We start from the raw sequence: 16,877 nt of genomic DNA, 5'->3' as shown, positions 1-16,877 counted from the left end.
GGTTTATCATATATTCCCTTTATCATATTGAGGATGTTCCCTTCTATTCCTGCCCTTTGAAGTGTTTTCACCAAGAAAGGATGTTGAATTTTGTCAAATACCTTTTCCGCACCAACTGAGAGTTCATGTGTTTTTTCCACTTTAACTTATTGATATGATGTATTACTTTAATTGACTTTCTTGTGTTGAACCAGACTTGTACACCTGATCATGGGATATAATTCTTTTATTGTACTGCTGGATTCAATTTGCAAGTATTTCTTTTGAGGATTTTTGTGTCTGTATTCATTAAAGAGATTGGTCTTTAATTTTATTTTCTTGTAATATATTTGTATGGCTTGATATTAGGGTGAAGTTGGCTTCATAGAATGAATGATGTAGCTTTCCCTCCTCTCCAGTTTTTTGGGAAGAGTTTGAGCAGGATTGGTACTAATTCTTTCTTGAATGCTTGGTAGAATTCAGATGTTAGTCCATCTGCTCATGGACTTTTCTTTTTTGTGAGTTTCTTAATTTCTGAGTCAATCACTTTGCTAGTGATAGGTTTGTTTAGGTCATCTATTTCTTTTCCAGTCAATGTAGGTTTTTCCTGCCATTCTGGGAAATTGTCCTTTTCATCTATGTTGTCTAGTTTATTAGCATATAATTGCTTATAGTAAACTCTCATTTCCTTTTTTATGCTGTGGGGTAAGTGCTTATATCCTGTCCTTCATTTCCAATTTCCTTTATTTACATCCTTTTTTTTTGTAAGCCTAGCTAATGGCCCATCAATTTTATTGATTTTCTTAAAGAACCAACTTCTGGTTATGTTGATTTCCTTTATGGTTTTCATGTTTTCAATTTCACTTATTACTGCTCTAATCTTCATTTTTCCTTTCCTTTTGTTTGCTTTGGGGTCACTAGTTTCACTAGTTCTTCCAAGTGAAAATATAATTCCTCAATTTTGGCTCTTTCTTCTTCAGTACATAGGTTGTCAGATATCATGGGCAGCTAATGAATATTAGCTGAAAAGAAGAAAGCCAGTACCAATGTTTTCTCACTTCTGTGTAAATTTCAGTTTTGTTATCTACCCTCTGTTTCTGTTTCCACAATATCGATGAAGTCCTTCACCCTCTGAAGAGACAACTCATTTTTTAAATAGACACAGATTCAGAAAATATGTTCATAATATTTATATATACATATATATGGAAATGGATTTTTATCAAAATATATAAAGAACTCTTACAGTTCAAGAATAAAACAGGAAGCCCACTGAGATATTGGCAAAGTACTTGAACATTTCACAATAGTTAAATTCCATCCAATCACATGACAAGAGGCCTAACGACATCACATGGATATTGTCCTTCACATCCATTACTAAGCCTAAAATAAGAGTCAGAATTTGGTATGAAAAATTTGAAGAAATGCAGCACTGTGAGTAATTCACACTACCAGGTGTCTTATCTATTTTACTGAAATATAAAAAGTGAGGATAGTCATGACATAATGCACCCAGATTTTAATGAAGCAGAATGCATGTGGTCATTCATTTGGATGAGCTGTAATATACAACCTCAGAGAACTGAACTTGAGAGTGTGGGTTTTGGGTTGAGGACTATTGTAAAAGTTCCTGGATTGTAAGATCTTACAGCAGTCACATATATTTAGGAGTTGTGACTCTTATTTCTAAATTCTGAGATGCTGAACTATTTGTATATAACCTGATCATCCCCTGAAACTTTGGGTATTTATGTGACACTTGAGATTCAGACTTTGAGCACTGAAGCTTTAAAAGTCAGCATTTCCCCATGCAACAGCTGTTTAAAAAGCTGAAAAAATGACATGAATTTCACTAGAGATATGAATGAAGGTGATCTGGATAGAACTAAGATAAATCAGAATATTGGGTGAGGGGTATATGGCACATATATTCAAAGTTCAACTTCATTGTGAAACCAAGGGAAGAGATGTTAATTTGGTGCAAAATTTATATATTGGGTAGCACATGATATCATTTAACTGGATGGTAATTTTACTTGAACACTATAATAACATGGAATCTTGAATAGGGCATGAGATCTTATTGGTTTGTTCAGGTTGGTGTGATGCTCTGAAATATCCCTGAGTAATTTGGGCAGAGAATAAAAGAGTCTCCTTGGGGAACTGGGGAGAAAGGAGGAAACATTAAGCATCTCCATCTGGGGAATTCCTGATATTCTCATAAGCAGGGGAACAACTTAATTGATATGCTGAGCTCTCAATCTTGGGGCTTGACTCTAGGAAGACAAGGAAAGGCTGAGCTTACTGATAATTATGGCTGGGAGTCACCCCCAGAGAATTTCTTTTGTTGCTCAGATGTGGCCTCCCTCTCTAAGCTAACTTTTCAGGTGAATCCACTGCCCTCCCTACTAAATGGGACATGACTCCCAAGGGTTCAAATCTCCCTGTTAATGTAGGACCTGACTACTGGGCATGAGACAGGACCTGGCATCACAGGATTGAGAAAGCCTTCATGAAGAGAGAAATGAGGCAAAATAAAATTTTAGTAGCTGAGAAATCTCAAACAGAGTTGAGAGGTTATCTTGGAGGTTATTCTTATGCATTATATAAATATTTCTTTTTTAGTTTAGAGTGTATTGGAGTGACTAGAAGGAAGTACCTGAAACTGTTGAACTGTGTTCCAGTATACTTGACTCTTGAAGACAACTGTATAACTATATAGCTTTTAAAATGTGACAATGTGATCATGAAAATATTGTGTCTGATGCTCCTTTTATCCAGGATATAGACAGATGAGTAAAAAAAATGAAGATAAAAATAAATAATAATAGGAGGGTAGGGTAAAAATTGGGTAGATTGAAATACTGGTGGTCAAGTAGAAGGTGGGTAAGGGGTATGGGATATATGTGTTTTTATTCTGTTTTGTTTTTGTTTCTTTTTCTAGAGTAATGCAAATGTTCTTAAAATGATCACTGTGATGTTCACACAACTGTGTGATGATATTGTGAGCCACTGATTCTAAAATATCTTTTGAATGTATGTGTGTGAAGATTTCTAAATAGAAATATTTGAAAAGGCCCACTGGGGAGCATGCCTCAACTGAAGTAACATAATAAAAGATCCCCACCCACAACAACTCTACATCCACAGGAATGGATTAGCTAATCTTTTCTGTGGTATATACAGCTTCAAATGATCACAGGCCAGTTCACAAATAGTTTATTTTTATAGAATTTGTGTCTATTTTTTATATCAGTTCTTGTGGTAGATATTTTAAATTCTGCCACTGCAATTTTGAATATATGTTTTCCCATAACTATTGTCAATGATTGATTTGCATGGTTTCAAGCCATGCCTTTTGTAATTTGGCATTCACTGGGTGATAAATTGCTATCTGGTAACTACAATAGCAGCTTTGGAGCCCAGTGAAGTTAAAGCATAGATGATGAGGAAGTGCAGAGCAAATAACACTCTAAGCTACACATGCAACTAAAAAAGTTACATATATATGAGATAGGTAATTAATATATAAAGTACTAGAAAATACTATATACAATATTAGAAAATCAGTAATTTTTATTTCATCATATTGTAATATGGAAATTACAAGACAAAGGAAAAACAATGCCCAAATAATTTTATCTTATTTCTTCAACATGAAACTAGTATGCATTAATATTCTGAAAACATCCATGATCTCAGTGTAAAGTACAAATAATAAATTGGGAAATATATATAAAACAAATTATAATAGTGTTTAAAACAACTGACAATATTTATATCAGATTTAATATTTACAAATCAAAAGGAAAATCTAAGGGGAAGGTGAGATAGAAAGGCCACCTCTTCATCTAATCTGGAGACTGTACTAATCTTAATCTTAAAACAAAATTCTCTGGCCCATTTTAGCCTTCCTTTTTTGAAAATAAAAGATGCAGGGCCATATGGAAATTGGAGGTTTGCTACTTCAAGGATTACTATGCTCTGTCAAGATAGCCTCTTATTCATTTAATTAAAAAGACTACAGTTGCATAGCATCATATTCATGTCTGTTGCACCTCAGTGCGCTTCTGAGTTTCATAGTGCTTTTGATTTTCATAAATAAATTTTTTTCTCATTTTGGTCAATTCATTGTTTATAAACTTAGTAGCCTACCAAAAGTTGATCCTAAAAGTTGAGTTGATCCTCAGAGTTGACCAGTTAAGATTAACAAAAATTTACATTTGCCCTTCGTGCATCCTTTCCTGACCATCCCAAGAAGAAGTGACCGTGTCCTTCCTTTGTATTCCCACAGCACCTATAAGATTTTATTATACTTACTGGTCTGTATGTGTGAGTCCTCAGGACCTGCACATTCTTTGGTGCTTGATAAATTCAGATTTCCCTATCAAGAGGCAGAGATCAGATCAAGCAAGAAACATCTGCATAACTGTTGAATACATTGCTGGTGAGAATGTAAAATGGTACAACTTTGGACTACAATTTGGCAAGTTTGTTTTAAAAAAGCTAAAAGAAAATTTACCATATGATACAGCCATTCTACTCCTAGGTACTTAATCAAAAGAAATGAAAGCATCTGTCCCTACAAAGACTTGTACGTCAACATTCACAGTAGCTTTATTTGTATTTGTAAAAAAATGGCAATAAACCAAATGCCCATTAACAGGTGAATGGAAAAAAAAAAAAAGGAAAATCTAAAATCCATAAAAACAAATGCAATTTAAAATCAAACAAAGTATATGAGTCATCAATTGAGTGAATATTAAATTAAAATTATCCATAAGCATTTAACATAACTGGAATTAGCTTTTATAGAAATGAAATAAAAAGTAAACAACAATGATGCAGTAATCACACTCATCAAACTGAAAAATATAAACATTTCTCAATACAGAATGCAATTAGAATTTATGGAAATGAGTATTCCATGGACTGGACAAAAGGGATGATTAAGACTCGTAGCCTTTTCATATTTAAGTCTGGGAGATGTAAAGATACATTAATTTCTTTGAATTTTAAAGCATGAAGTCACATATCAGTGATTAAAACCACATATTTGTTCTGATTGTAAAGAAGTGTGACAGTTATTAGATGTTAAATGACACAAAAATTCGATTTTGAATTGTCACATGTCTATACACATAGTCCCCAACAAAATGCAGAGTTCACTATTTTGATTGTATTTTTCAAGTTTCTTTCCTATGTTTGTCCCAGCTTCAATAATATATTAATGTCATATGTTTAAATTCCTTACAGACTATCTGGAAGAATCTGAAAAGGAACATGACCTTATTATCACTGCAAAAACTGCCTTCTTTGCTGAGTAGGTTTGGGGCTGCCATTTAACCAAGGCTAGACCAATCCACTAAAAGCCTAAGCTATCTTCTTCTTGGGAAAGGAATTCAGCCTCTGTCACCCCTGGAATGAATTCTGAGCTTCACTGTTGTGTTCTGGGTCCTAACAGCCAGCCTTCCACAGGGAAGAAAGAGGTCACCTAGCATGCCATATTGTAGAAGTTCTAATCAATCATACACAGAGGTCACCTGAGCTAGGTAAGTTCCTAAACCTATTACTATGTCAGCTTGGAATGTATCTGCTATGGCAGAACATGGACCACTCACTGGTATATGGCCTTAGGCAAATAGTGCTCATGGGGAATAGGGGGCTTTTTCCAAGTGGCAGAGGTAGTACTGAAGACCAGGATCTGGGACACTTGCTGGGCCCAGTGCAGGTTCTCAACTGTCCATTTGGGTGGGCATTACAATTACTCTCCCACTCACTGCAGTTGCCAATGTATGGTAATTTTTGTTTCTTTTTTCCCACCATCACCCTGTGCTCCTGAACCAGCAGAGGAAGCATGTAACTGAGAGACTGACCTGATGAGTTCTCATGGACCCCACATTCCAAGGACCTCACCTTGTGTCTTCTAATGCATCACATGCTTCCAGGCTAAGCATGCCTATTCAAGATCTTGAAAATGGCTTAAGCTCCACTGATGCCCTGGATGAGTATCTGCCTGCTTATTCCCCTCTGGACTAAAAAGAAGACTCTATGAGTTCTGCCTAAGAAACTATCCCTGGAGCTGATTTTCATCTTCCTTGAGTTCTCCTTATTTGACATGTTTTCTGATTCTATAGACGGGATGAGGGATGAATGCTTGTACTCAGACATTTTATGAAACCTAGCCCATCCTAGAAACCCAAGGAGCTGATATTGCAAAAAATTTTGTCTACAATATTTCCCATTGTGCCAGAGTTTTAAAAAATGAATACAATTCCAGTGGGCTGGCATTCCAATTAGGCAATCGTGGCTCAGTGGCAGAGTTCTTGCCTACCATGCTAGAAAACTGGGTTTGATTCCAGTGTCTGCCAAAGCAAAATAAATAAATAAATAAAATGAATACAATCCCATTGTACCAGAGTTTAATATCAGTGATAACCCAGGTCCTTACCTAGGGGATTCTGCATTATCCAACTTACCCCAGCCCACGTCTCTCCTCAATAAAGAAGAGTAAAATCTCACGTGATCTAGATCTTGAGATGTTTCTGTTTTTGAGCTTACTTTCCTTAGAATTCCCCTCTTCATCTGTCTTTGATTCTAACCCCAGAGAAAGAGATGGCCTTTATGTGACTCTACTCTGAGCACACAGAATCCCTAACCCAAATTTGACCCACACTTTTGGGTCATTCTCTAAATCAAGGCTTGCAACACCAGTGCCAAGGATGAAGAAGAATAGTATGGTGCAAGGGAATCATTTTCCAGGATTTCTTAAACCCCCCTTTGGAAGTTTTAAGCAGTTTTATCTTTCCTCAACAAATTAAGACCCAACCAAAGACACATGACTGTTTCCCTGTCTTCCTGCTTCCCTCCAGTCTCAATACAAACAACATAAATTCCTACAGCTCCACTGGATGTAGCTCTCACTTGACTGAAGAGACAGTACCTTGTCTTTTCTTTCAAATGATTTCTTTTCTACATTTGAACGGTATCTTTAAATGAGTTATGTTTACACAGGGACTGAACAGCGTGCGAGTAGGTTGGGTAGAGAGATAATGAGAGTTCAGATATTAAGTTACTATTCTTATCTAAAAACCACAAATCATTATTTCTTTTATGAGGCCAGAGTAATAACACATACTGGTGGGATGTAGACTCTTATATGGCAGGTTATGGCTCTCTCCTATTGGCCGAAAAAGTACTTGTCTCTTGTCATTCATCAGAGACTCATTGGATTTCTGTAGTCAATGTCTCTGGTTGTGGTGATACTGAAGACCCAGGGGTTAAAATGTGACTTATATAGGATCCTAGCCTAGGAAAGAAATGAGAGCAGAGCTAGAGGTCCAGAGGGGTGGAATGTCAGGGTATTCTTTCTGTCTGATCTCCATTCCAGTTCCCACCCTGGATGAGCTAAGACTTTGCTCAAATTTCTAATTTGTCTTCTACCATGAAATGAGAAGTGAGTGTCACCCAAGGGGTGAGGACACAGAATTGCAATGGCTAGCCACAATGCTTTCCTCTAAGTCAATGAAATATATCTATCATTAACCATATATTTCTCTCAGGTAATTTTATCCTGTATAAGACAGGAAATTGAAATTTAAAAAATTAGTGTGCATCAAAATCATTAGGCAATTGATCTCTTTAACTCCTGTGCGCAAACCCTTGAAAAAAAAGAAACTACACTGAATTTGGAAACAGGTTATCATTTATCTTCACTAGGGTTCTCTAAGAAACATAATCAAAAAGGAGATATCTGTAAATATAATATTTATAAAACTGTCTCATGCAACCATGGGGACATAAAAGTATAAGATTTGTATGGCAAGCCATAAACTGGTAGCTCCAATGAAGGTCTTCAATGAACTCTCAGGAGAGATGGGCTGGCTGAAGCAGGAAGAGGGATTGTCTCTTCTTAATCCTCCTTACAAGCTTTCCAGTGGTTAGATTAAGGATCACTCATTGCAGAAGACTCTCCCCTTAGCTGAATGTGAATGCAATCAGCTGTGGATGCAGCCAAAGTGGTCATGATTTAAACCTGACCATCCCAGTCCACCCCCTGTCAACCTGGCAGCTATGCACATCATCTTAAGCCATACTTAATCTCTAAATAGAAAACAATAATGGACACATTTTTTCCTCACCTAACAATACTAAATGCCCTGTGTACAACAGGAAATGCATTAAATCTTTCCAGAATAGGGTGCAAGTGGGTAATATTCACACCTAAACTTGATATCCTGCAAATTTAACACCATAATATGAACAAAGCTGCTTATGTCATATGATAAAGGGGATAAAATAAAGAGGAAAATAATAACACTTGCCTCATTTCTGTCTGAGTCTTCATCAGAGGTATCTTTAGAATCCACATTCCTACCAACAGTCTCTTCAAAGCATTCTAGGCCTTCTCTATCAGGCTTCCTGCAATTCATCCAAAATCTTCTCCTTAACCATTTAAAAAGCCGTTCCAACATGTTTGGTATTTGCAAACTGCAGCAGCACCCCACACCTCTGTTCTAATTTGCTGACTGCCAGAATGCAACATACCAGAAATGGAATGGTCTTTAAAAGGGGGAATTTAATAAGCTATGCATTTACAGTTCTAAGGCTGAGAAAATGTCCCAATTAAAACAAGTCTATAGAAATGTACAATCTAAGGCATCCAGGGAAATATACCTTGGTTCAAGAAGGCTAATGAAGTTCAGGGTTTCTCTCTCAAGTGAGAGGGCACATGGTACGCACAGTCAGGGTTTCTCTCTCATCTGGAAAGGCACATGGCAAACATAGAATCATCTGCTAGCTAGCTTTCTCTCCTTGCTTCCTGTTTAATGAAGCTCCCCAGTAGGCATTTTCCTTCTTCATCTCCAAAAGTCGCTAGCTGGTGGACATTTTGCTTCTCATGGCTATGTCATTCTGCTCTCTCAGAATCTGTCTTATTCTCCAAAATGTTTCCTCGTTTATAGGATTCCACTAAACTAATTAAGACCCACCAGAATGGGTGGAGACATGTCTCCACCTAATCCATGTTAACAACCACTCTTGATTGAGTCACATCTCCAGGGAGATGACCTAAAGTTTCAGACCTACAGTACTGAATAAGGATTATAAGAAATGGCTACCTTTACAAACTGGGATTAGGTTTAAAACGTGTTTTCTAGGGTACATACATCCTTTCAAACCAGCACACCATTCCATTTTTGTATATTGCATTCTGGCAGCTTGCAAACTGGAACACATGGTGAAAAATGCACCCTATCATTTATCACCTTATTGAGTGCAAAAGAAAAGCAGAGACTTCTGAAAGCTGTGAGACAAAAAGCAAAGAGTTATGTACAAGGGACTTAGTATAATATTGAATGGTGATTTCTCCAGAAATCATGAAGAAATGACAACAGTGGGTTGAGATACTTAATACACTGAAAAGAAAACAGCTGCCAACCAAGAATTATATATCAGGTGAAACTTTCTTTCAGAAAGGTAGGAGTTCCTGGTGCCTGCCCATGAAAAAAAAAGGTAGGGGAGATTAAGAAATTTCCAAATAAATAAAAGCTGAGGACCCTAAAGCAACTTTAAAGGGAGTTATTCAGGCTGAAAAAAGATACTAAAGAGTGGTACAAACTTGCATAAAGATATAAAGATCTGTTATACACTATACACTGGCAGCTGACCAACCGGACCAGCCTTGTAATCAGACTCTGTCAACTGATCAATTCAAGCCCTAGTTTATATCTGTGTAATGGGGTGGTGCTAAATGATCTCTCAGACAAGTGGGGTGAATGGGGTACTGCTTATTGTCAGCACTTAGCAGGACCCCAGTGAACAGATTGCAGTGATTGCAGGGGGAGATTTTCCAAGTCCCTCAGAGAGGTATTCATATTAAGTTGGTCTGTCCATTCAGCCATCAGAACACCAAAGCTGAACTCAGAAGTCACCCCAGTAACCAACTCAAGCACAAGCTACATCTGAGCATTAGGCTAAAGCCCACATAGTCAGCATGCACTTGGCTGCCTCCTCTGGCTCTTGGTGGGGAGAAAATCAATGTGCCTTGTCCCAGAATTTCATAAGTCCAGGAAAAGAAGAGGAATGCCAACCACTGTCCTTTACAGATCCTGCTCAACCTTTCTTTTCTGGATGTCAGCATTCCCCTCTCTGCAATCACAAAAAGAGACAAGAAGTCCCAGCTCCAGAATAAAGCTTTAGAAACCCCTTAGATCTGGATGAAGCTCCAAAGCTTCTGCTGTCCTTATTGTCTCCACAGTTAGAGAGTTGACCACCCTGTAATTTGAAGAGACTCAGGTTTCAGCTTACCCTCTACCCACACCTCCTTTTCCTGGCCTCCACAGCTCCCTCCCCCTCTAGGTCTCCAGTTGCAACATTTTCTTTTGGACCCCCAAAGGCATCTTCCCTTCTGGGCCTTCACCTTCTCTACTGATGTCTGGCATGCTCACATGCACTGTTCAGGGGGTTGCATCACATCCTCTCACTGCTGCCCTTCAACCAGAAGGGGGTGGGGGTGATGATGCATCATCTGCCATGACTTGAACAAGAGCAGGAGCATCAAGGAGATGAGCATCCTGTGAGCTTGGGGGATTGAGCATCCCCTTTGCCTATCTACAACCTTCTGTAGGTTACAAAGTCTCCCCCAGGACTACTTTCATAGGAAACCACTTCTTGGCTAGAAGCCAACACTGGGAGGAGACAGATAGTCATTATAGTATCACAAATGTACAAAGAGGTCCCTATGACAAGCAACCTTATCACTGGTTGATGCTCAGGGGCCATGCAGGTGTGGGGATGTGCCCCAGTGAGATTCCTTCAGCTCTGAGGAATTCTCACTCCCAAAGAGGCAATGAGTCAATTCTTCTTTGTACAGCATTCACCACCCTGTGGTATCTGCTCCATAGACCCTGCCCAGCATGACTACCTGACACTTGTGTCCCATGTTCCTAAGTCTTCTTCACTCTGAAGGCACTCCAAGCCTTTAACAACCTGAGAAACACACCTGCCTGCACTGTTCATCTCTCTAATTCAGATTCACTTTTGGACTCACAAGGCTGGCCTCAGGAGATACCTATTCAAGGCATTTATGTAAAGCACAGCCTTGGGGTTAAGCTGACCTGGATTCAAATACACAGCTGGGCCAAATGCACAGTTGACCATATACCCTGTGACAAACAGGGTAGTGTCCACTTTGCTCAGAGCCTCAGTTTCTTTGAATGCAAAATAGGGTCAGTCCCCCAACCTCCTGAATGTGTTAGGGATAAATTCAGAAGAGGTGATGGTGCCTAAAGAGACCTGCCTGGCTGAATGAGTACATCACTCAAGCCTCTGACAGTAGGCTTGAATGACAATAAATTAAGACAGTGGTTTTTAGTCCCATGTTTGTGGCTGGGATGAGTGATCTTGAGCTGTTGGTGCTGGTGGTTCATCTCTAAAATTCCATAGATTCACTGAGTGCCATGGGAAGTCTGTCACAACAGTAATAGTGTCCAAACTCTCTCAGACCTGTTGGTGGGGCCCACCTCCCAGGTCTCCATTTCACTCACTCGGACACCAGCCACACCTTCATCTAGGGACAGACTGGACATCTCATTCAGGGATCTTCTATTTCTTTTCTTTTCTTTTTGCATCGAGAGGCATCAGGAATCAAAACTGGGTATCTGGCATGGTAGGTGAGAATTCTGCCATTGAGCCACCATTGCACCACCCTTTTTTTTCTATTTTTTTTCAGGGATCTTGAAAGCAAGCACAGGAGAATGGAGGAGGAAGAGGAAGAGGAAGAGGAGGGGGCTGCCTGGTCTTCTCATCTGCCCAGAATCACCAGTGTTTCCTATCACTAGGTCCACCCTGTCATCTTCAGGGGACATCTGAGAACTTGGCCATGTAGGAGGTGAGGAGATACTGGCAACAAACTTGCCACCACCTCTCTTGTCACCAGGATTTCCACACCCACCTGGCCAGTGCCAGAATTGCCCCACCTGGAGGTACTCTGGGTGGCCCCATGCTACAAGGGCTATGAGTGACACTGAGAAGACCACTGGTGTGTGGCATGTGACCATTGGGATAAGCAGAGCCATTGGTGCATCACATAAGTGCATGCAGCAAATCAGTGTCATGCCCACCTTTGCAACTGGACTACAGCCACCAGGCATGTCTGCCCTGCACATGTAATCCCTTTAGTCAACCTAGACCACAGGGCCCATAGGTGCATACACTCCCTGGAGCTATGCTGGGAGCAGTGCCCTGGAGCCCACATCTCACACCTATGATTGGCTTGGGTCGAGTTTGGACCTTCTGGAGATGCTCTCCACCCATTCTGACCTGAACCCTAGACCCATGGGCTCAAACAACAGCAAGGCCAAAGTATCCTGCAACATGGCCCTTCACTAATGACAGGTGACCTTGGCATTGGCACATTCTCATAGTGACAAGATGCAACGAGCTCTGGGTCTGTGGGATGTGGGTGGAGGGTGAGGAAACTGCCTTGAGCCCAACAACCAGTCACCACCTACATTGCCTGGCCAAGGTAAACAGCCACGAAAGTCTTGGATCATGGAGGAATGGTCAAGGCTGAAACTGAGGTTAGATTCCCAGATGAATACTCCACTCCTGTCTTCACAAGGCTAGCTTTAGCTAAATAAATATTTTTTCCTGTCAAAATCCCACTGTTTACAGATGGAATCAGCACATCAGGCAATTACTAACTTTTGGGCTGAAACAGTATGTCCCCATTTACCCATAATTTAATGCAGCATCAAGCATCATGTCAGTGCCAGAGCCTGACTCAGCTGCTCCCATTGCTGGGGATCCCAGCTATTCAGAGAGGGCCCTCCTAAGTCCATTCTGGCTGCTGTGCTGGCACAAAGGAGCTGTGGATTGCCCTGAGTTCCTCATCAGGCCCAGGCTTAGGTCTCACCTGGTCGATTAGGCCTCATCCTTAATCCAGGGCAGCTGTCACAACTAACCAGAATCTCCATATTGATCTCTTCCTCACTTCTGTCCAGTACCTCAAGAGCCTCTCCCCACTCTTCATTTTCCTCTTACTCATCTTCCCCATAATCATCCATCAGCTGCTTTTCAACCTTGTGAGTGTTGGAGGACAGATCTGCAACCCGAAGAAAGCAAGGCCATGTATGTCTATACAGGGCTACAAAGGAAGTTCTCAGGGCCCCACAAGGAAATTTCTTAAGGGGCCTGGGGAGTTTGTTTAAAATTTCAATAAAAATTTTTAAAAATCAGGTGTCTTGGTGCAAGCCTTTGAGAAGCTGCTTTTGGATGTATGGGGTAGAACCTGAGAATCTATTGTAATGTGGTGACAGGGGAACCTGAACAGTCAGCTTTGAAATCCACTTCCCCAGAGAGGCATGGACAAGCTATGCAGGCTTCATGGATGTCTCAGGAGGATATGCACCATTTTGTATGACTGCTGTGTCCTGGGGAGGGGTCCTGTCAGGGAATGAATAATACATGTGACAAAAATAAAAGGGGTCCCATGAGAATAAGTCCATTTGTAAATAGGGCATTTTGAAAATGCTATTATTACTTTAGATGTGGACTCATTTATGAGTCAAATCTTTGAAAATACAATTTAGATGAGTTCACATTGAATTAGTATAGACTTGAATCCATATGACTGAAGTCCATATAACCAAAGAAATTTGACATGGAACCAGAATTAAGGAACCAAGGGAAACCAGAGAGAAAGCAAGTAAGGGATTATCATGTTATGAAGACAGAAGTGCATCGGAATGCCATAACAGAATGTTACAATCTCTGGGAGAAAACAAGTTCTGCTAACACCTTGAGTTTGGATGTCCAGTCTCCTAACTGTGAGTCAATAAATTCCTGTTATTTAAGCCCACCAGGGTTTGGTATTGAAGTCTTTCCTCCAAAATAGCCTACCACCATGTCAACAGGGCTCCAGGATAATATTAGTGGATTACACCTGAGAAAGAGTCAAGATGCAGACTATTTAAGAAAGAGTTTATAGGTAAACCCAAAAATAGCAAGGCAGACACAAATAAGAACACTAGATGAAACCGAGGCATCCAACACCTACAGTTACAGCACACATTAAGCATCATCTAAATCTCAAATGGATAAAGAACAAACCTTACACAAATGTCAATTTACCTCAGTTATCTATTACTCCATTCATCATTTCTGATTTTCAACAACAAGAAAATTGTAAATCATGCTAAAAAGTAAAAATAACAGTCTGAAATGACAGAGCTGTTTTCACAACCAGCTTCAGACTGGAATTTTGTAATTATCAGACTGGGAATTTAAAATAATGATGATAGAGCAATTGTTGAAAGATGGTGGCTTAGTGAGGTGTGGAATTTAGTTCATCCACAGAGCAGCTAGTAAATAGCCAGGAACAGTACAGAACAACTGCTGGGGCCACATAAGTGACAAGACACACAGTATACACCAGTCTGGACAAGCTGGACCAGCTGTGATCCCACACAGAACCCTAAGCCCCCAAGCTGTGGAGGCCAGCAACCCTCCCCCATGGGCATGGCAGTCTGGTTCCCTGAGGTGAAAGGAAAGAGACTTTACTACAACAGGGGCTTGGCTCAACCAAGCTCCAATTGCAGAATTAATTAATAAATTCTGACAACTGAAAATAGGCCCCTAGCTCAGATAAACCTTGAATAAGAGCTAAAGGCACTGGGAGTTTTTGCCCCAGCAGAGAGAGGGCAGGGCTGATGAAAAAAAAAAACAAAACAAACAGAGGCCTTTTTGTCTCAGACAGCAAAATATACTTGTAAAGGGCTGGAATCTAAAAAAGGGGGGGCACACAGCTGGAGGTACATAGAGTAAGGTACTAACTTAAGCTCTTGATTAACAAACCCAATAAACAGTGGTCCTGCTCTGAAAAGGAATTTTTTTTGCTTTGTTTTTACTACTTAACAGCTTATTAGATAGAACTGCAAGGCATCTCAGGCCCCAACAACCTAGGGCATGGGTGGAATTAGGCTTGCCTAAGAGTCAAAGCAGCTGGTCAGGTGAAAGGAGTTAATTCCCTGGAGGATGTGCCTTCCCAAGGAGAGGGGTGGGGCCCAGTTCAGGTGGAATCAAGGAATTCAGACCCCAGGGACTGGAAAACTGAAGCAATTAAAGCCAGCCTACAATCTGTCCTGCCTCACCCATGCCCCCAGAACCATGCCCGCAGAGTCTGCTGAAGTTAAAGGCACCACATCACTTTATGCTGGTGGGAAACCACAGGCAGACAAGCACCACATACTGGGCAAGACAGGAAAAACACAGAGTCTGGAAGCTTCATAAGAAACTGTCAACCTGCTGGGTCTCACTTTCAGGGAAAACCAATGCAGGTGACTCTTTCCTCCTGAGAGAAGGCCAGTCTGGTCTGGGAAAATCTGACTGGGGTCTATAATATATAAGTAGACTCTAAAAAAAAAGCTCCAAATAGGCAGGGCAAGGAACATAAAAATAAAGAACTGAAAAATTCTGATCAGTTAAATAAAGTTATGCTAAAGGTATAGAATAAGCTGAACTGAATGTCAAAGAAAAGATAGGGAACAAAGCCATCCAACAAGAAAATCGTAGGTAAAAGAGTGAAAAATTTTCAGAATAAACTAATTAAGGAAATCAGATACCTAGACACCAGCAAAAAATAATGTGTCATACTAGGAATATCAAAGATATGGCCCAGTCAAAGGAACAGACCAACAATTCAAATGAGATACAGGAGTTGAAAACACTAATTTGGGATCTCTGAAGAGAGATGGAAAATCTCAGCAAAAATCAAATCAGTGAGTTGAGAGAGGATATAAAGAAGGCAATAGGCAAACAAAAAAGAAGAAACTTAAAGTTTGAAAAACAACAGAACTGCTGGGGCCACGTCAGTGACCAGACACACAGCATACACCTGTCTGGACAAGCAGGACCAGCAGTAAAAAGACAAGGATGTCCATTGTTACTACTGTTATTCAATATTTGGATGTTGGAAGTTCTATTCAGAGTAATTAGACAAGAAAAAGAAATGCAAGACCTAAAAATTGGAAAGGAAGAAGTAAAACTCTCACTGTTTGCAGATGATAAGATACCATATGTCAAAAACCCCAAAACTCCACAGCAAAGCCATTGGAGTTAATAAAAGGGTACAGCAAAGCAGCAGGTACGAGATCAACACTCAAAAATCAGTAGTGTTTCTATACACTACTAATGAGCAGTCTGAGGAGAAAACAAAAATAAAAATCCATTTACAATAGCAACCAAAAAATAAAATATTTAGGGATAAATTTAAGGATACAAAAGACTTATCCACAGGAAATGACAAGAAATTGCTAAAAGAAATCAAAGACCTAAATAAATGGAAGGGAATGCTGTGCCATGGATTGAAAGACTAAATATAGTTAAGATGTCAATTCTACCTACGTTAATTTATAGATTTAATGCAATACCAACTGAAATCCTGAAAACTTACTTTGCAGAAATAGAAACACTAATAACCAAATTTATCAAGGGCAGTGTGCCCTGAATAGCTAAAAATATCTTGAGGAAGAAAAATGAAGTGAGAGGTCTCATAGTACCTGACTTTAACGCATATTATGAAGCTACAGTGGACAAAATAGCATGGTACTGGCATAAAGATAGATATACTGACAAGTGGATTCAAATACAGTGTTCATATATAGACCCTCTCATCTATGGACAATTGCTCTTTAATAAGGCAGTTCAGTCAACTCACCTGTGATAGTGCAGTCTCTTCAATAAATGGTGCTTGAAGAATTGGATGTACATAAGCAAAGGAATGAAAGAAGATCCATATCTCACACCTTATACAAAAATTAATGCAAAATGGATCAAAGACCTAAACATTAGAGCTAAGACCACAAAACTTTTAGAAGAAAATGTAGGGAAATATC

At 39.7% G+C, this 16,877-nt stretch overlaps 1 protein-coding gene and 1 long non-coding RNA gene across 8 annotated transcripts in view; one reads left to right on the top strand and one right to left on the bottom strand.

Moving 5' to 3' along the window:
• Window positions 1–6,474, top strand: part of LOC143688444 (uncharacterized) — a 47,037-nt gene extending 40,563 nt beyond the window's left edge. For 5 of the 7 annotated variants that reach the window (XR_013178014.1, XR_013178012.1, XR_013178013.1 and 2 more), the window contains 2 exons: window positions 5,239–5,534; window positions 5,833–6,474. The gene's annotated coding sequence lies outside the window, so the exon portion shown is untranslated. Of the gene's footprint in view, window positions 1–5,238; window positions 5,535–5,829 lie in introns of all 7 variants that reach the window. The other 2 variants (XR_013178010.1, XR_013178009.1) reach the window with 2 other exon arrangements.
• Window positions 1–16,877, bottom strand: part of LOC143688447 (uncharacterized) — a 31,055-nt gene that overhangs the window by 3,723 nt on the left and 10,455 nt on the right. The gene's annotated exons all lie outside the window — the stretch shown is intronic.

This window comes from Tamandua tetradactyla, chromosome 6 (genome assembly GCF_023851605.1).
Source record: "Tamandua tetradactyla isolate mTamTet1 chromosome 6, mTamTet1.pri, whole genome shotgun sequence".
In the NCBI taxonomy this organism is placed as follows: domain Eukaryota; kingdom Metazoa; phylum Chordata; class Mammalia; order Pilosa; family Myrmecophagidae; genus Tamandua; species Tamandua tetradactyla.
The sequence above is the reverse complement of the archived record's forward strand: the minus strand, read 5'-3'. Positions and strand labels throughout refer to the sequence as shown.